The sequence below is a fragment of the Ctenocephalides felis genome, unplaced genomic scaffold (genome assembly GCF_003426905.1).
Source record: "Ctenocephalides felis isolate EL2017-DRISC unplaced genomic scaffold, ASM342690v1 CF-g0.4_SCAFFOLD_00094, whole genome shotgun sequence".
NCBI lineage: Eukaryota > Metazoa > Arthropoda > Insecta > Siphonaptera > Pulicidae > Ctenocephalides > Ctenocephalides felis.
In genome coordinates, this window is record NW_020536248.1 from 1 (window position 1) to 22,332 (window position 22,332).

The 22,332-nt window shown below is 26.2% G+C and overlaps 3 non-coding genes and 1 pseudogene across 3 annotated transcripts; all 4 read left to right on the forward strand.

Annotated features, from left to right (window-relative positions):
* The first annotated feature begins 2,781 nt into the window (after positions 1-2,781).
* Positions 2,782-2,980, forward strand: LOC113372301. Its single transcript, XR_003366755.1, has one exon. It is a non-coding gene; the product is annotated as a U2 spliceosomal RNA (small nuclear RNA).
* An 11,139-nt stretch (positions 2,981-14,119) lies between these two features.
* Positions 14,120-14,316, forward strand: LOC113372163. The gene has a single exon (XR_003366740.1). It is a non-coding gene; the product is annotated as a U2 spliceosomal RNA (small nuclear RNA).
* Positions 14,317-17,054: 2,738 nt separating this feature from the next.
* Positions 17,055-17,245, forward strand: LOC113372100. Its single transcript, XR_003366722.1, has one exon. It is a non-coding gene; the product is annotated as a U2 spliceosomal RNA (small nuclear RNA).
* A 4,176-nt stretch (positions 17,246-21,421) lies between these two features.
* On the forward strand, positions 21,422-21,594 carry LOC113372368 (annotated as a pseudogene).
* The last annotated feature ends 738 nt before the right edge of the window (positions 21,595-22,332 follow it).

Sequence of the window (22,332 nt, forward strand, 5' to 3'; positions counted from 1 at the left end):
GGCCATCGAAAACAATCGCATATCGCCTTCCCAAAAGGATTTATGCCATTCGAAGGATGCAGCGAGCATAATTTTCTTCTACAAACTATGTACAGGATCCCGTCGAAGGAAACAGAAGCATGCGTGGCGTGGCTGGATCTCAGAAATGCATTCGGATCTGTGCCACACTCGACTCTGTTCAAAGCTTTGCATGGACGGGTCTCGGAACAGAATCCATTGCTATTATCAAACGGGTATATCAGAATGTACTACCAAGATCAAATCTAGCAATGGCATGACTGAGGAGATACCGATACGAGCAGGAGTGAAACAAGGATGCCCTTATCTCCAATTATTTTCAACCTGGCACTGGAACCATTACTTCGCACACTAAAGGAATCAGGGAACATATAAAGTGGGAAGCCAGAAAGTAAATGTTTTGGCATACGCCGATGACATAGTTCTAGTGGCAACATCAGAAAGCGGCCTACAAAAGCTGTTAGATCTAACGCTGGAAATTTCAGATTGGGCAGGACTAAAATTCAATCCAAATAAGTGCGCCACTCTACATGTGGATGGCAAAAATCACGCGGCCTCGCCTACCAAGTTTCGGTTAGGCAGCAATGAATTAAAATCCCTGACCAGCGAAGAAAGCTACGAATATTTGGGCGTCCCCACGGGATTCCAGACATTTAGATCGGCGGAAGATGTCATTGAAAATATGATGAAACATTTGGACAGAATCGACAAGGCACCATTAGCACCATGGCAAAAATTTGACGCAGTTAATACCTTTATCGTGCCGCAGATTGAATTCCACCTGCGCAACGGAAGTGTGGCAAAGAAAGCTAAATAGCTATGATAAAAAGTCAAAAATGCGCCAAAAAATGGGCTAATCTCCCTCAGAGAGCAAGTGCGGAGATACTGTACATTCCGTACAAGGAAGGAGGCTTTAACATGTTGCCCACAAGCGTGCTTGCCGACATTGCACAGATAGTCCACGCCACAAGAATTATGACATCGAGGGATGAAGCACTAGCAAAGTCAAGCTTGGACGCACTGAAAGAAGTTGTACGAAAAAGAACCGGAACAGAACCGACAACACAACTGATGACGGAATACTTAAATTCCTCATTTGAAGGCGTACTAGGCAAAACCGGCGAACGATATCACGTCTGTGTGGTCAAGAGTAAGGGCGGCTGTACGCCGACTAAAAATGAAAATAAATGTCCGGCTAGAACTCGAAGCACTGTATGTGGACGATGAGAAGGTTGAAAGAAAGAATGCCGAAATGAAACTCAGAACTGCGGCGAGAAAATTCTACCTGAAGCAGCTACTGGCTAAGCCCGACCAAGGGAAAGCATTTGATATTATTTCAGCGTATAACTCATCGAACCACTTCATGCGGGATGGAAAGTTTACGCGATTTGCAGAGTGGAGGTTCGTACACAGAGCGAGGCTGAATGTCGTGCCCCTCAATGGTTGCAGAAGACATGGGCAAGGCGATAAAAAGTGTCGCAGATGCGGAGATTCCAACGAGACCTTACCTCATGTACTAAATCACTGCCGCCCCCACTTCACTACAATGACGAAGCGGCATGATGCGATTGTGAACCGGCTCGTTAAAGCTGCCAAGAAGCCCGACGATGGTATTATATACCAAAACCAGCAGATACCTGGATACTCTGGACTCGAAAGGCCTGATATTGTGATAGTTGACGAAGGCAAAAAAGAAGTCAAAATCGTCGACGTCACGGTGGCCTTCGAAAATAAGAAGGCAGCATTTGAGAAGGCACGAGCTGAGAAAATCCGAAAATACTCAGCACTGGCAGAATACTTCAAAAAGAAAGAATATAAAACGGAACTGAATGCTTTCGTGCTTGGGTCCCTCGGAGGATACTCCCCAGAGAATGTGGGAACATTGATATCACTAGGAATAGGGAAGAAATACTGTGTACTAATGAAAAAGCTAATGGTTAGCGACACGATCAGATGGTCCCGAGATATTTACATCGAACACATAACGGGCCACAGACAGTACACAAGCTAAATATTTATGTCCGCCCTCCACAGGAATAACAGCTATTAAAATAGCACCACTTAATAAAATCATTGATATAATTGGCATGTTACTAATTATATTAACTTGCATTTCATAACTTGCATGTATACTAACTTAAGCTCACTTAGTTTACTATTACTAATAACTACTAACTTTGCATGTTATAAACTTATTAAATTGAATGATAACTCTTAAACTAACCTTAATCCTTTAGATCTATATGTATACTAACCCTAAGCTTAAGTAGTTTACTGATTACAATTACTAGATAATAACTAATTATTTTGCATGCTATTCTAACAACATAATATTAAGTTGCACGATAACTTTCACTTATCTAAACTTAATATGTATTAATTGGCATGTATACTAATATTAATCTTAACCTCTTATATATTATTGGTGTTGGTGCTTAAGTATCGAATATTAACCTCTAGAAATAATTGAAGTTGCATGTTGCTATGAATAATGGCTTGCGCATGAAATTATGCAACCAGTACTGAAATATGTATAAATAACCTAAATGTTCCAGTTATTTCAACTGAACATATCTAATTTTTTACCTTCCATTCCAGACATGGCATGGACTCGGATCGCGTCGCTGGCGGTTTCATGATCTACGTTTACTATATTTTTCTCATATTTCAGCTTAAATACGCGTTGCCCATGTTCAAAGTCACTCAGAAATTGAGTGGTAATGTTCATGATTATGCAACGGACAATAAAGCGTTTAGAGGTGAAATTCTTTATGGTTAAGACTAAAGTATTCACTAAAAACTACAAAATCTGTTCTTATCAGCTTAATATCTGATAGTATCTGCATAGCAGATCCAGTATATTAAACTGATTTTTGGAAATTGGCGGAATGTCAGGGGCTTGCTCCGCTTCCGCCGCGGGTTGGCCCGGTATTGCAGTACCGCCGGGATCGGCCCATAAAAAACCATCATATAATAATAAATTTAAAAATGTGCATATAATGCATATTAAATATATATATATTATAAATAATATAAATATATTGATATGTAATATCGATAATTGATTTCAAATTAACTATATAAATTAATTATATAAAAACTATAGAATTAATAAAAAATAAAAAAATATATAAAGCTATACAAATCTAACAAAAGATTATATAAACGATAATAGGATTGAAAAATTTTGCAAGTGTCAGAAAATACTTCATATAAATATGACAAAAAATGAGTTTAATATATATAAGTATGAACACACATCTATCGATAAAGAAATTAATATGAATATGAGCGTCTGTTCTCCTAATAACATATTTTTTTGAAAAATTTTGCAAGTGTCAGAAAATACTTTATATAAATATGACGATAAAATGAGTTTAATATATATAAGTATGAACACACATCTATCGATAAAGAATTAATATGAATATGAGCGTCTGTTCTCCTAATAACATATTTTTTTGAAAAATTTTGCAAGTGTCAGAAAATACTTTATATAATATATGACATAAAATGAGTTTAATATATATAAGTATGAACACACATCTATCGATAAAGAAATTAATATGAATATGAGCGTCTGTTCTCCTAATAACATATTTTTTTGAAAAATTTTGCAAGTGTCAGAAAATACTTTATATAAATATGACGATAAAATGAGTTTAATATATATAAGTATGAACACACATCTATCGATAAAGAAATTAATATGAATATGAGCGTCTGTTCTCCTAATAACATATTTTTTTGAAAAATTTTGCAAGTGTCAGAAAATACTTTATATAAATATGACAAAAAATGAGTTTAATATATATAAGTATGAACACACATCTATCGATAAAGAAATTAATATGAATATGAGCGTCTGTTCTCCTAATAACATATTTTTTTGAAAAATTTTGCAAGTGTCAGAAAATACTTATATAAATATGACAAAAATGAGTTTAATATATATAAGTATGAACACACATCTATCGATAAAGAAATTAATATGAATATGAGCGTCTGTTCTCCTAATAACATATTTTTTTGAAAAATTTTGCAAGTGTCAGAAAATACTTTATATAAATATGACGATAAAATGAGTTTAATATATATAAGTATGAACACACATCTATCGATAAAGAAATTAATATGAATATGAGCGTCTGTTCTCCTAATAACATATTTTTTTGAAAAATTTTGCAAGTGTCAGAAAATACTTCATATAAATATGACAAAAAATGAGTTTAATATATATAAGTATGAACACACATCTATCGATAAAGAAATTAATATGAATATGAGCGTCTGTTCTCCTAATAACATATTTTTTTGAAAAATTTTGCAAGTGTCAGAAAATACTTATATAAATATGACGAAAAAATGAGTTTAATATATATAAGTATGAACACACATCTATCGATAAAGAAATTAATATGAATATGAGCGTCTGTTCTCCTAATAACATATTTTTTTGAAAAATTTTGCAAGTGTCAGAAAATACTTTATATAAATATGACGATAAAATGAGTTTAATATATATAAGTATGAACACACATCTATCGATAAAGAAATTAATATGAATATGAGCGTCTGTTCTCCTAATAACATATTTTTTTGAAAAATTTTGCAAGTGTCAGAAAATACTTTATATAAATATGACAATAAAATGAGTTTAATATATATAAGTATGAACACACATCTATCGATAAAGAAATTAATATGAATATGAGCGTCTGTTCTCCTAATAACATATTTTTTTGAAAAATTTTGCAAGTGTCAGAAAATACTTTATATAAATATGACAAAAATGAGTTTAATATATATAAGTATGAACACACATCTATCGATAAAGAAATTAATATGAATATGAGCGTCTGTTCTCCTAATAACATATTTTTTTGAAAAATTTTGCAAGTGTCAGAAAATACTTTATATAAATATGACGATAAAATGAGTTTAATATATATAAGTATGAACACACATCTATCGATAAAGAAATTAATATGAATATGAGCGTCTGTTCTCCTAATAACATATTTTTTTGAAAAATTTTGCAAGTGTCAGAAAATACTTTATATAAATATGACGATAAAATGAGTTTAATATATATAAGTATGAACACACATCTATCGATAAAGAAATTAATATGAATATGAGCGTCTGTTCTCCTAATAACATATTTTTTTGAAAAATTTTGCAAGTGTCAGAAAATACTTTATATAAATATGACAATAAAATGAGTTTAATATATATAAGTATGAACACACATCTATCGATAAAGAAATTAATATGAATATGAGCGTCTGTTCTCCTAATAACATATTTTTTTGAAAAATTTTGCAAGTGTCAGAAAATACTTTATATAAATATGACGATAAAATGAGTTTAATATATATAAGTATGAACACACATCTATCGATAAAGAAATTAATATGAATATGAGCGTCTGTTCTCCTAATAACATATTTTTTTGAAAATTTTGCAAGTGTCAGAAAATACTTCATATAAATATGACAAAAAATGAGTTTAATATATATAAGTATGAACACACATCTATCGATAAAGAAATTAATATGAATATGAGCGTCTGTTCTCCTAATAACATATTTTTTTGAAAAATTTTGCAAGTGTCAGAAAATACTTTATATAAATATGACAAAAATGAGTTTAATATATATAAGTATGAACACACATCTATCGATAAAGAAATTAATATGAATATGAGCGTCTGTTCTCCTAATAACATATTTTTTTGAAAAATTTTGCAAGTGTCAGAAAATACTTTATATAAATATGACATAAAATGAGTTTAATATATATAAGTATGAACACACATCTATCGATAAAGAAATTAATATGAATATGAGCGTCTGTTCTCCTAATAACATATTTTTTTGAAAAATTTTGCAAGTGTCAGAAAATACTTTATATAAATATGACGATAAAATGAGTTTAATATATATAAGTATGAACACACATCTATCGATAAAGAAATTAATATGAATATGAGCGTCTGTTCTCCTAATAACATATTTTTTTGAAAAATTTTGCAAGTGTCAGAAAATACTTTATATAAATATGACAAAAATGAGTTTAATATATATAAGTATGAACACACATCTATCGATAAAGAAATTAATATGAATATGAGCGTCTGTTCTCCTAATAACATATTTTTTTGAAAAATTTTGCAAGTGTCAGAAAATACTTTATATAAATATGACAAAAATGAGTTTAATATATATAAGTATGAACACACATCTATCGATAAAGAAATTAATATGAATATGAGCGTCTGTTCTCCTAATAACATATTTTTTTGAAAAATTTTGCAAGTGTCAGAAAATACTTTATATAAATATGACAAAAAATGAGTTTAATATATATAAGTATGAACACACATCTATCGATAAAGAAATTAATATGAATATGAGCGTCTGTTCTCCTAATAACATATTTTTTTGAAAAATTTTGCAAGTGTCAGAAAATACTTTATATAAATATGACGATAAAATGAGTTTAATATATATAAGTATGAACACACATCTATCGATAAAGAAATTAATATGAATATGAGCGTCTGTTCTCCTAATAACATATTTTTTTGAAAAATTTTGCAAGTGTCAGAAAATACTTTATATAAATATGACGATAAAATGAGTTTAATATATATAAGTATGAACACACATCTATCGATAAAGAAATTAATATGAATATGAGCGTCTGTTCTCCTAATAACATATTTTTTTGAAAAATTTTGCAAGTGTCAGAAAATACTTTATATAAATATGACATAAAATGAGTTTAATATATATAAGTATGAACACACATCTATCGATAAAGAAATTAATATGAATATGAGCGTCTGTTCTCCTAATAACATATTTTTTTGAAAAATTTTGCAAGTGTCAGAAAATACTTTATATAAATATGACGATAAAATGAGTTTAATATATATAAGTATGAACACACATCTATCGATAAAGAAATTAATATGAATATGAGCGTCTGTTCTCCTAATAACATATTTTTTTTGAAAAATTTTGCAAGTGTCAGAAAATACTTTATATAAATATGACGATAAAATGAGTTTAATATATATAAGTATGAACACACATCTATCGATAAAGAAATTAATATGAATATGAGCGTCTGTTCTCCTAATAACATATTTTTTTGAAAAATTTTGCAAGTGTCAGAAAATACTTTATATAAATATGACAAAAAATGAGTTTAATATATATAAGTATGAACACACATCTATCGATAAAGAAATTAATATGAATATGAGCGTCTGTTCTCCTAATAACATATTTTTTTGAAAAATTTTGCAAGTGTCAGAAAATACTTTATATAAATATGACGATAAAATGAGTTTAATATATATAAGTATGAACACACATCTATCGATAAAGAAATTAATATGAATATGAGCGTCTGTTCTCCTAATAACATATTTTTTTGAAAAATTTTGCAAGTGTCAGAAAATACTTTATATAAATATGACATAAAATGAGTTTAATATATATAAGTATGAACACACATCTATCGATAAAGAAATTAATATGAATATGAGCGTCTGTTCTCCTAATAACATATTTTTTTGAAAAATTTTGCAAGTGTCAGAAAATACTTTATATAAATATGACGAAAAATGAGTTTAATATATATAAGTATGAACACACATCTATCGATAAAGAAATTAATATGAATATGAGCGTCTGTTCTCCTAATAACATATTTTTTTGAAAAATTTTGCAAGTGTCAGAAAATACTTTATATAAATATGACGATAAAATGAGTTTAATATATATAAGTATGAACACACATCTATCGATAAAGAAATTAATATGAATATGAGCGTCTGTTCTCCTAATAACATATTTTTTTGAAAAATTTTGCAAGTGTCAGAAAATACTTTATATAAATATGACAAAAAATGAGTTTAATATATATAAGTATGAACACACATCTATCGATAAAGAAATTAATATGAATATGAGCGTCTGTTCTCCTAATAACATATTTTTTTGAAAAATTTTGCAAGTGTCAGAAAATACTTTATATAAATATGACGATAAATGAGTTTAATATATATAAGTATGAACACACATCTATCGATAAAGAAATTAATATGAATATGAGCGTCTGTTCTCCTAATAACATATTTTTTTGAAAAATTTTGCAAGTGTCAGAAAATACTTTATATAAATATGACGATAAAATGAGTTTAATATATATAAGTATGAACACACATCTATCGATAAAGAAATTAATATGAATATGAGCGTCTGTTCTCCTAATAACATATTTTTTTGAAAAATTTTGCAAGTGTCAGAAAATACTTTATATAAATATGACGATAAAATGAGTTTAATATATATAAGTATGAACACACATCTATCGATAAAGAAATTAATATGAATATGAGCGTCTGTTCTCCTAATAACATATTTTTTTGAAAAATTTTGCAAGTGTCAGAAAATACTTTATATAAATATGACATAAAATGAGTTTAATATATATAAGTATGAACACACATCTATCGATAAAGAAATTAATATGAATATGAGCGTCTGTTCTCCTAATAACATATTTTTTTGAAAAATTTTGCAAGTGTCAGAAAATACTTTATATAAATATGACGATAAAATGAGTTTAATATATATAAGTATGAACACACATCTATCGATAAAGAAATTAATATGAATATGAGCGTCTGTTCTCCTAATAACATATTTTTTTGAAAAATTTTGCAAGTGTCAGAAAATACTTTATATAAATATGACGAAAAATGAGTTTAATATATATAAGTATGAACACACATCTATCGATAAAGAAATTAATATGAATATGAGCGTCTGTTCTCCTAATAACATATTTTTTTGAAAAATTTTGCAAGTGTCAGAAAATACTTTATATAAATATGACGATAAAATGAGTTTAATATATATAAGTATGAACACACATCTATCGATAAAGAAATTAATATGAATATGAGCGTCTGTTCTCCTAATAACATATTTTTTTGAAAAATTTTGCAAGTGTCAGAAAATACTTATATAAATATGACAAAAAATGAGTTTAATATATATAAGTATGAACACACATCTATCGATAAAGAAATTAATATGAATATGAGCGTCTGTTCTCCTAATAACATATTTTTTTGAAAAATTTTGCAAGTGTCAGAAAATACTTTATATAAATATGACGATAAAATGAGTTTAATATATATAAGTATGAACACACATCTATCGATAAAGAAATTAATATGAATATGAGCGTCTGTTCTCCTAATAACATATTTTTTTGAAAAATTTTGCAAGTGTCAGAAAATACTTCATATAAATATGACAAAAAATGAGTTTAATATATATAAGTATGAACACACATCTATCGATAAAGAAATTAATATGAATATGAGCGTCTGTTCTCCTAATAACATATTTTTTTGAAAAATTTTGCAAGTGTCAGAAAATACTTTATATAAATATGACAATAAAATGAGTTTAATATATATAAGTATGAACACACATCTATCGATAAAGAAATTAATATGAATATGAGCGTCTTCTCCTAATAACATATTTTTTTGAAAAATTTTGCAAGTGTCAGAAAATACTTTATATAAATATGACATGATAAATATGAGTTTAATATATATAAGTATGAACACACATCTATCGATAAAGAAATTAATATGAATATGAGCGTCTGTTCTCCTAATAACATATTTTTTTGAAAAATTTTGCAAGTGTCAGAAAATACTTTATATAAATATGACGATAAAATGAGTTTAATATATATAAGTATGAACACACATCTATCGATAAAGAAATTAATATGAATATGAGCGTCTGTTCTCCTAATAACATATTTTTTTGAAAAATTTTGCAAGTGTCAGAAAATACTTTATATAAATATGACAATAAAATGAGTTTAATATATATAAGTATGAACACACATCTATCGATAAAGAAATTAATATGAATATGAGCGTCTGTTCTCCTAATAACATATTTTTTTGAAAAATTTTGCAAGTGTCAGAAAATACTTATATAAATATGACAAAAAATGAGTTTAATATATATAAGTATGAACACACATCTATCGATAAAGAAATTAATATGAATATGAGCGTCTGTTCTCCTAATAACATATTTTTTTGAAAAATTTTGCAAGTGTCAGAAAATACTTTATATAAATATGACGATAAAATGAGTTTAATATATATAAGTATGAACACACATCTATCGATAAAGAAATTAATATGAATATGAGCGTCTGTTCTCCTAATAACATATTTTTTTGAAAAATTTTGCAAGTGTCAGAAAATACTTTATATAAATATGACGATAAAATGAGTTTAATATATATAAGTATGAACACACATCTATCGATAAAGAAATTAATATGAATATGAGCGTCTGTTCTCCTAATAACATATTTTTTTGAAAAATTTTGCAAGTGTCAGAAAATACTTTATATAAATATGACAATAAAATGAGTTTAATATATATAAGTATGAACACACATCTATCGATAAAGAAATTAATATGAATATGAGCGTCTGTTCTCCTAATAACATATTTTTTTGAAAAATTTTGCAAGTGTCAGAAAATACTTTATATAATATGACGATAAAATGAGTTTAATATATATAAGTATGAACACACATCTATCGATAAAGAAATTAATATGAATATGAGCGTCTGTTCTCCTAATAACATATTTTTTTGAAAAATTTTGCAAGTGTCAGAAAATACTTTATATAAATATGACAAAAATGAGTTTAATATATATAAGTATGAACACACATCTATCGATAAAGAAATTAATATGAATATGAGCGTCTGTTCTCCTAATAACATATTTTTTTGAAAAATTTTGCAAGTGTCAGAAAATACTTTATATAATATGACGATAAAATGAGTTTAATATATATAAGTATGAACACACATCTATCGATAAAGAAATTAATATGAATATGAGCGTCTGTTCTCCTAATAACATATTTTTTTGAAAAATTTTGCAAGTGTCAGAAAATACTTTATATAAATATGACGATAAAATGAGTTTAATATATATAAGTATGAACACACATCTATCGATAAAGAAATTAATATGAATATGAGCGTCTGTTCTCCTAATAACATATTTTTTTGAAAAATTTTGCAAGTGTCAGAAAATACTTTATATAAATATGACATAAAATGAGTTTAATATATATAAGTATGAACACACATCTATCGATAAAGAAATTAATATGAATATGAGCGTCTGTTCTCCTAATAACATATTTTTTTGAAAAATTTTGCAAGTGTCAGAAAATACTTCATATAAATATGACAAAAAATGAGTTTAATATATATAAGTATGAACACACATCTATCGATAAAGAAATTAATATGAATATGAGCGTCTGTTCTCCTAATAACATATTTTTTTGAAAAATTTTGCAAGTGTCAGAAAATACTTTATATAAATATGACGATAAAATGAGTTTAATATATATAAGTATGAACACACATCTATCGATAAAGAAATTAATATGAATATGAGCGTCTGTTCTCCTAATAACATATTTTTTTGAAAAATTTTGCAAGTGTCAGAAATACTTTATATAAATATGACGATAAAAATGAGTTTAATATATATAAGTATGACACACATCTATCGATAAAGAAATTAATATGAATATGAGCGTCTGTTCTCCTAATAACATTTTTTTGAAAAATTTTGCAAGTGTCAGAAAATACTTTATATAAATATGACGATAAAATGAGTTTAATATATATAAGTATGAACACACATCTATCGATAAAGAAATTAATATGAATATGAGCGTCTGTTCTCCTAATAACATATTTTTTTGAAAAATTTTGCAAGTGTCAGAAAATACTTTATATAAATATGACGATAAAATGAGTTTAATATATATAAGTATGAACACACATCTATCGATAAAGAAATTAATATGAATATGAGGTCTGTTCTCCTAATAACATATTTTTTTGAAAAATTTTGCAAGTGTCAGAAAATACTTTATATAAATATGACGATAAAATGAGTTTAATATATATAAGTATGAACACACATCTATCGATAAAGAAATTAATATGAATATGAGCGTCTGTTCTCCTAATAACATATTTTTTTGAAAAATTTTGCAAGTGTCAGAAAATACTTTATATAAATATGACAATAAAATGAGTTTAATATATATAAGTATGAACACACATCTATCGATAAAGAAATTAATATGAATATGAGCGTCTGTTCTCCTAATAACATATTTTTTTTGAAAAATTTTGCAAGTGTCAGAAAATACTTCATATAAATATGACAAAAAATGAGTTTAATATATATAAGTATGAACACACATCTATCGATAAAGAAATTAATATGAATATGAGCGTCTGTTCTCCTAATAACATATTTTTTTGAAAAATTTTGCAAGTGTCAGAAAATACTTTATATAAATATGACGATAAAATGAGTTTAATATATATAAGTATGAACACACATCTATCGATAAAGAAATTAATATGAATATGAGCGTCTGTTCTCCTAATAACATATTTTTTTGAAAAATTTTGCAAGTGTCAGAAAATACTTATATAAATATGACGATAAAATGAGTTTAATATATATAAGTATGAACACACATCTATCGATAAAGAAATTAATATGAATATGAGCGTCTGTTCTCCTAATAACATATTTTTTTTGAAAAATTTTGCAAGTGTCAGAAAATACTTCATATAAATATGACAAAAAATGAGTTTAATATATATAAGTATGAACCACATCTATCGATAAAGAAATTAATATGAATATGAGCGTCTGTTCTCCTAATAACATATTTTTTTGAAAATTTTGCAAGTGTCAGAAAATACTTTATATAAATATGACGATAAAATGAGTTTAATATATAAATATGAACACACATCTATCGATAAAGAAATTAATATGAATATGAGCGTCTGTTCTCCTAATACATATTTTTTAAAAATTTTGCAAGTGTCAGAAAATACTTCATATAAATATGACAAAAAATGAGTTTAATATATATAAGTATGAACACACATCTATCGATAAAGAAATTAATATGAATATGAGCGTCTGTTCTCCTAATAACATATTTTTTTGAAAAATTTGCAAGTGTCAGAAAATACTTTATATAAATATGACGATAAATGAGTTTAATATATATAAGTATGACACACATCTATCGATAAAGAAATTAATATGAATATGAGCGTCTGTTCTCCTAATAACATATTTTTTTGAAAATTTTGCAAGTGTCAGAAAATACTTTATATAAATATGACAAAAATGAGTTTAATATATATAAGTATGAACACACATCTATCGATAAAGAAATTAATATGAATATGAGCGTCTGTTCTCCTAATAACATATTTTTTTTGAAAAATTTTGCAAGTGTCAGAAAATACTTCATATAAATATGACGATAAATGAGTTTAATATATATAAGTATGAACACACATCTATCGATAAAGAAATTAATATGAATATGAGCGTCTGTTCTCCTAATAACATATTTTTTTGAAAAATTTTGCAAGTGTCAGAAAATACTTTATATAAATATGACGATAAAATGAGTTTATATATATAAGTATGAACACACATCTATCGATAAAGAAATTAATATGAATATGAGCGTCTGTTCTCCTAATAACATATTTTTTTGAAAAATTTTGCAAGTGTCAGAAATACTTTATATAAATATGACGATAAAATGAGTTTATATATATAAGTATGAACACACATTCTATCGATAAAGAAATAATATGAATATGAGCGTCTGTTCTCCTAATAACATATTTTTTTGAAAATTTTGCAAGTGTCAGAAAATACTTTATATAAATATTTTTTTAAATTTTACAAATGTGAGAAAAGGCTTATAACGACAGTAGAGTTAACAGCCATATTAGAACATTCGCTCATAGAACTTTGGGGGGTGAAGAATAGTTAGGGAATGGACGCGAGAGTTTTGATAAAAATAGATGAAAATGAATCGTTGAAATAGTTGGGATATTTTGTTTATATTGTAGAATTTAAAAAATAGTATTTGTCCGCAAATTTAATCGCTTCTCGCTCGGCCGAATGGCTAAGATCAAGTGTAGTATCTGTTCTTATCAGCTTAATATCTGATAGTATCTGCATATCAGATCCAGTATATTAAACTGATTTTTGGAAATTGGCGGAATGTCAGGGGCCTTGCTCCGCTTCCGCCGCGGGGTTGCCCGGTATTGCAGTACCGCCGGGATCGGCCCATAAAAAACCATCATATAATAATAAATTTAAAAATGTGCATATATTGCATATTAAATATATATATATATATATAAATAATATAAATATATTGATATGTAATATCGATAATTGATTTCAAATTAACTATATAATTAATTATAATAAAACTATAGAATTAATAATAAAAATAAAAAATATATAAAGCTATACAAATCTAACAAAAGATTATATATAACGATAATAGGATTGAAAAATTTTGCAAGTGTCAGAAAATACTTCATATAAATATGACAAAAAATGAGTTTAATATATATAAGTATGAACACACATCTATCGATAAAGAAATTAATATGAATATGAGCGTCTGTTCTCCCAATAACATATTTTTTTGAAAAATTTTGCAAGTGTCAGAAAATACTTTATATAAATATGACGATAAAATGAGTTAATATATATAAGTATGAACACCCATCTATCGATAAAGAAATTAATATGAATAGAGCGTCTGTTCTCCTAATAACATATTTTTTTGAAAAATTTTTCAAGTGTCAAAAATACTTTATATAAATATGACGATAAATGATTTAATATATATAAGTATGAACACACATCTATCGATAAAAAAATTAATATGAATATGAGCGTCTGTTCTCCTAATAACATATTTTTTTTGAAAAATTTTGCAAGTGTCAGAAAATACTTATATAAATATGACGATAAATGAGTTTAAATATATAAGTATGAACACACATCTATCGATAAAGAAATAATATGAATATGAGCGTCTGTTCTCCTAATAACATATTTTTTTGAAAAATTTTGCAAGTGTCAGAAAATACTTCATATAAATATGACAAAAATGAGTTTAATATATATAAGTATGAACACACATCTATCGATAAAGAAATTAATATGAATATGAGCGTCTGTTCTCCTAATAACATATTTTTTTGAAAAATTTTGCAAGTGTCAGAAAATACTTATATAAATATGACGATAAAATGAGTTTAATATATATAAGTATGAACACACATCTATCGATAAAGAAATTAATATGAATATGAGCGTCGGTTCTCCTAATAACATATTTTTTTGAAAAATTTTGCAAGTGTCAGAAAATACTTTATATAAATATGACAAAAAATGAGTTTAATATATATAAGTATGAAAACACATCTATCGATAAAGAAATTAATATGAATATGAGCGTCTGTTCTCCTAATAACATATTTTTTGAAAAATTTTGCAAGTGTCAGAAAATACTTTATATAAATATGACGATAAAATGAGTTTAATATATATAAGTATGAACACACATCTATCGATAAAGAAATTAATATGAATATGAGCGTCTGTTCTCTAATAACATATTTTTTTGAAAAATTTTGCAAGTGTCAGAAAATACTTTATATAAATATGACGAAAAATGAGTTTAATATATATAAGTATGAACACACATCTATCGATAAGAAATTAATATGAATATGAGCGTCTGTTCTCCTAATAACATATTTTTTTGAAAAATTTTGCAAGTGTCAGAAAATACTTATATAAATATGACATAAATGAGTTTAATATATATAAGTATGAACACACATCTATCGATAAAGAAATAATATGAATATGAGCGTCTGTTCTCCTAATAACATATTTTTTTTGAAAAATTTTGCAAGTGTCAGAAAATACTTTATATAAATATGACGATAAAATGAGTTTAATATATATAAGTATGAAACACACATCTATCGATAAAGAAATTAATATGAATATGAGCGTCTGTTCTCCTAATAACATATTTTTTTGAAAAATTTTGCAAGTGTCAGAAAATACTTCATATAAATATGACAAAAAATGAGTTTAATATATATAAGTATGACACACACATCTATCGATAAAGAAATTAATATGAATATGAGCGTCTGTTCTCCTAATAACATATTTTTTTGAAAATTTTGCAAGTGTCAGAAAATACTTATATAAATATGACGATAAAATGAGTTTAATATATATAAGTATGAACACACATCTATCGATAAAGAAATTAATATGAATATGAGCGTCTGTTCTCCTAATAACATATTTTTTTGAAAAATTTTGCAAGTGTCAGAAAATACTTTATATAAATATGACGATAAAATGAGTTTAATATATATAAGTATGAACCACATCTATCGATAAAGAAATTAATATGAATATGAGCGTCTGTCTCCTAATAACATATTTTTTGAAAAATTTTACAAGTGTCAGAAAATACTTATATAAAAATGACAAAAAATGAGTTTAATATATATAAGTATGAACACACATCTATCGATAAAGAAATTAATATGAATATGAGCGTCTGTTCTCCTAATAACATATTTTTTTGAAAAATTTTGCAAGTGTCAGAAAATACTTTATATAAATATGACGATAAAATGAGTTTAATATATATAAGTATGAACACACATCTATCGATAAAGAAATTAATATGAATATGACCGTCTGTTCTCCTAATAACATATTTTTTGAAAAATTTTGCAAGTGTCAGAAAATACTTATATAAATATTTTGTAAAATTTTACAAATGTGAGAAAGGCTTATAAACGACAGTAGAGTTAACAGCCATATTAGAACATTCGCTCATAGAACTTGGGGGGTGAAGAATAGTTAGGAATGGACGCGAGAGAGTTGATAAAAAATAGATGAAAAATGAATCGTTGAAATAGTTGGGAATATTTTGTTTATATTGTAGAATTTAAAAAATAGTATTTGTCCGCAAATTTATCGCTTCTCGGCGAGATGGCTAAGATCAAAGTGTAGTATCTGTTCTTATCAGCTTAATATCTGATAGTATCTGCATAGCAGATCCAGTATATAAACTGATTTTTGGAAATTGGCGGAATGTCAGGGGCTTGCTCCGCTTCCGCCGCGGGTTGGCCCGTATTGCAGTACCGCCGGGATCGGCCCATAAAAACCATCATATAATAATAAATTTAAAAATGTGCATATATTGCATATTAAATATATATATATATATAAATATATTAAATATATTGATATGTAATATCGATAATTGATTTCAAATTAACTATATAATTAATTATATAAAAACTATAGAATAATAATAAAATAAAAAAAATATATATAAAGCTATACAAATCTAACAAAAGATTATATATAACGATATAGGATTGAAAAATTTTGCAAGTGTCAGAAAATACTTCATATAAATATGACAAAAAATGAGTTTAATATATATAAGTATGAACACACATCTATCGATAAAGAAATTAATATGAATATGAGCGTCTGTTCTCCTAATAACATATTTTTTTGAAAAATTTTGCAAGTGTCAGAAAATACTTTATATAAATATGACGATAAAATGAGTTTAATATATATAAGTATGACACACACATCTATCGATAAAGAAATTAATATGATATGAGCGTCTGTTCTCCTAATAACATATTTTTTTGAAAAATTTTGCAAGTGTCAGAAAATACTTCATATAAATATGACAAAAAATGAGTTTAATATATATAAGATGAACACACATCTATCGATAAAGAATTAATATGAATATGAGCGTCTGTTCTCCTAATAACATATTTTTTTGAAAAATTTTGCAAGTGTCAGAAAATACTTTATATAAATATGACAATAAAATGAGTTTAATATATATAAGTATGAACACACATCTATCGATAAAGAAATAATATGAATATGAGCGTCTGTTCTCCTAATAACATATTTTTTTGAAAAATTTTGCAAGTGTCAGAAAATACTTTATATAAATATGACGATAAAATGAGTTTAATATATATAAGTATGAACACACATCTATCGATAAAGAAATTAATATGAATATGAGCGTCTGTTCTCCTAATAACATATTTTTTGAAAAATTTTGCAAGTGTCAGAAAATACTTTATATAAATATGACGAAAAATGAGTTTAATATATATAAGTATGAACACACATCTATCGATAAAGAAATTAATATGAATATGAGCGTCTGTTCTCCTAATAAATATTTTTTTGAAAAATTTGCAAGTGTCAGAAAATACTTTATATAAATATGACGATAAAATGAGTTTAATATATATAAGTATGAACACACATCTATCGATAAAGAAATTAATATGAATATGAGCGTCTGTTCTCCTAATAACATATTTTTTTTGAAAAATTTTGCAAGTGTCAGAAAATACTTCATATAAAATATGACAAAAAATGAGTTTAATATATATAAGTATGAACACACATCTATCGATAAAGAAATTAATATGAATATGAGCGTCTGTTCTCCTAATAACATATTTTTTGAAAAATTTTGCAAGTGTCAGAAAATACTTTATATAAATATGACGATAAAATGAGTTTAATATATATAAGTATGAACACACATCTATCGATAAAGAAATTAATATGAATATGAGCGTCTGTTCTCCTAATAACATATTTTTTTGAAAAATTTTGCAAGTGTCAGAAAATACTTCATATAAATATGACAAAAAATGAGTTTAATATATATAAGTATGAACACACATCTATCGATAAAGAAATTAATATGAATATGAGCGTCTGTTCTCCTAATAACATATTTTTTTGAAAAATTTTGCAAGTGTCAGAAAATACTTTATATAAATATGACGATAAAATGAGTTTAATATATATAAGTATGAACACACATCTATCGATAAAGAAATTAATATGAATATGAGCGTCTGTTCTCCTAATAACATATTTTTTTGAAAAATTTTGCAAGTGTCAGAAAATACTTTATATAAATATGACAAAAAATGAGTTTAATATATATAAGTATGAACACACATCTATCGATAAAGAAATTAATATGAATATGAGCGTCTGTTCTCCTAATAACATATTTTTTGAAAAATTTTGCAAGTGTCAGAAAATACTTTATATAAATATGACGATAAAATGAGTTTAATATATATAAGTATGAACACACATCTATCGATAAAGAAATTAATATGAATATGAGCGTCTGTTCTCCTAATAACATATTTTTTTGAAAAATTTTGCAAGTGTCAGAAAATACTTTATATAAATATGACAAAAAATGAGTTTAATATATATAAGTATGAACACACATCTATCGATAAAGAAATTAATATGAATATGAGCGTCTGTTCTCCTAATAACATATTTTTTTGAAAAATTTTGCAAGTGTCAGAAAATACTTTATATAAATATGACGATAAAATGAGTTTAATATATATAAGTATGAACACACATCTATCGATAAAGAAATTAATATGAATATGAGCGTCTGTTCTCCTAATAACATATTTTTTTGAAAAATTTTGCAAGTGTCAGAAAATACTTTATATAAATATGACAAAAAATGAGTTTAATATATATAAGTATGAACACACATCTATCGATAAAGAAATTAATATGAATATGAGCGTCTGTTCTCCTAATAACATATTTTTTTGAAAAATTTTGCAAGTGTCAGAAAATACTTTATATAAATATGACGATAAAATGAGTTTAATATATATAAGTATGAACACACATCTATCGATAAAGAAATTAATATGAATATGAGCGTCTGTTCTCCTAATAACATATTTTTTTGAAAAATTTTGCAAGTGTCAGAAAATACTTTATATAAATATGACATAAAATGAGTTTAATATATATAAGTATGAACACACATCTATCGATAAAGAAATTAATATGAATATGAGCGTCTGTTCTCCTAATAACATATTTTTTTGAAAAATTTTGCAAGTGTCAGAAAATACTTTATATAAATATGACGATAAAATGAGTTTAATATATATAAGTATGAACACACATCTATCGATAAAGAAATTAATATGAATATGAGCGTCTGTTCTCCTAATAACATATTTTTTTGAAAAATTTTGCAAGTGTCAGAAAATACTTTATATAAATATGACAAAAATGAGTTTAATATATATAAGTATGAACACACATCTATCGATAAAGAAATTAATATGAATATGAGCGTCTGTTCTCCTAATAACATATTTTTTTGAAAAATTTTGCAAGTGTCAGAAAATACTTTATATAAATATGACGATAAAATGAGTTTAATATATATAAGTATGAACACACATCTATCGATAAAGAAATTAATATGAATATGAGCGTCTGTTCTCCTAATAACATATTTTTTTGAAAAATTTTGCAAGTGTCAGAAAATACTTTATATAAATATGACAAAAAATGAGTTTAATATATATAAGTATGAACACACATCTATCGATAAAGAAATTAATATGAATATGAGCGTCTGTTCTCCTAATAACATATTTTTTTGAAAAATTTTGCAAGTGTCAGAAAATACTTTATATAAATATGACGATAAAATGAGTTTAATATATATAAGTATGAACACACATCTATCGATAAAGAAATTAATATGAATATGAGCGTCTGTTCTCCTAATAACATATTTTTTTGAAAAATTTTGCAAGTGTCAGAAAATACTTTATATAAATATGACGATAAAATGAGTTTAATATATATAAGTATGAACACACATCTATCGATAAAGAAATTAATATGAATATGAGCGTCTGTTCTCCTAATAACATATTTTTTTGAAAAATTTTGCAAGTGTCAGAAAATACTTTATATAAATATGACAATAAAATGAGTTTAATATATATAAGTATGAACACACATCTATCGATAAAGAAATTAATATGAATATGAGCGTCTGTTCTCCTAATAACATATTTTTTTGAAAAATTTTGCAAGTGTCAGAAAATACTTTATATAAATATGACGATAAAATGAGTTTAATATATATAAGTATGAACACACATCTATCGATAAAGAAATTAATATGAATATGACCGTCTGTTCTCCTAATAACATATTTTTTTGAAAAATTTTGCAAGTGTCAGAAAATACTTTATATAAATATTTTTGTAAAATTTTACAAATGTGAGAAAAGGCTTATAACGACAGTAGAGTTAACAGCCATATTAGAACATTCGCTCATAGAACTTTGGGGGGTGAAGAATAGTTAGGGAATGGACGCGAGAGTTGATAAAAATAGATGAAAAATGAATCGTTGAAATAGTTGGGAATATTTTGTTTATATTGTAGAATTTAAAAAATAGTATTTGTCCGCAAATTTATCGCTTCTCGGCCGAATGGCTAAGATCAAAGTGTAGTATCTGTTCTTATCAGCTTAATAAATTTCGCGATATAAAGTGTTTTAAGTGATTTTTGGATAAATTTTATTTGTCAGGGGCCTGCTCCGCTTCCGACGATTTGCCAGCGCTTCCAAAAGGCTTTCGCTAACTTAAAATAAATATTTGACTTATTCTAAAACTGTGATGTGTTCCATTCGCGAGTAAATCATACGGGTAAGTTTTCTCATTATGACATAGTATAAGTACGTAATATGTGTGTGTGTGCATGTGTGTTTGTGTGTGTGTACGCACGTATGTTGGTTTGTAGATCGCGCGTGTATGCGGGTGGACGTGTGTGCTGACGGTTTGATTGTATGTGTGATTGCAGCTCGCGCGTCGCATATACGTATAACGGTGGATGCATAGATGCGTTTCGCTGATCGGTAAAATACGCGATACAAAAATTAACAACGTTGCGCGTCTCGCGCATAATTACTGTTCGAGAATTCTCAAACCTTTATTCTTCTCTTATTATAATTATGTGTATTTAGTCGCGCGACTATAATTATAATTTCGCGCTATATATAAAACAATAAATATTCATTACATACTCAAATTACTATTACGATATACATTTTGCATTGACAACCATATCGTTGTAAATGCAATTATATTGTTACTGTAAATTCAATACATTTTTCTTTATTTAAATTTGAAACTAAAAACTAACTAACTATTCTTACTCGCATTATATCCAGAATTATAATTATACTTATAGTCGTGTTTTTTTACTTTTGCCATACACTTTCTCTGTTTACTTAATATAAACGCTTAAAATAATAATAATTAAGCCTACATTTATATTATTAAATTACTTTTCTGCCGATCGGTGAATGCATACTTGTAGACATAA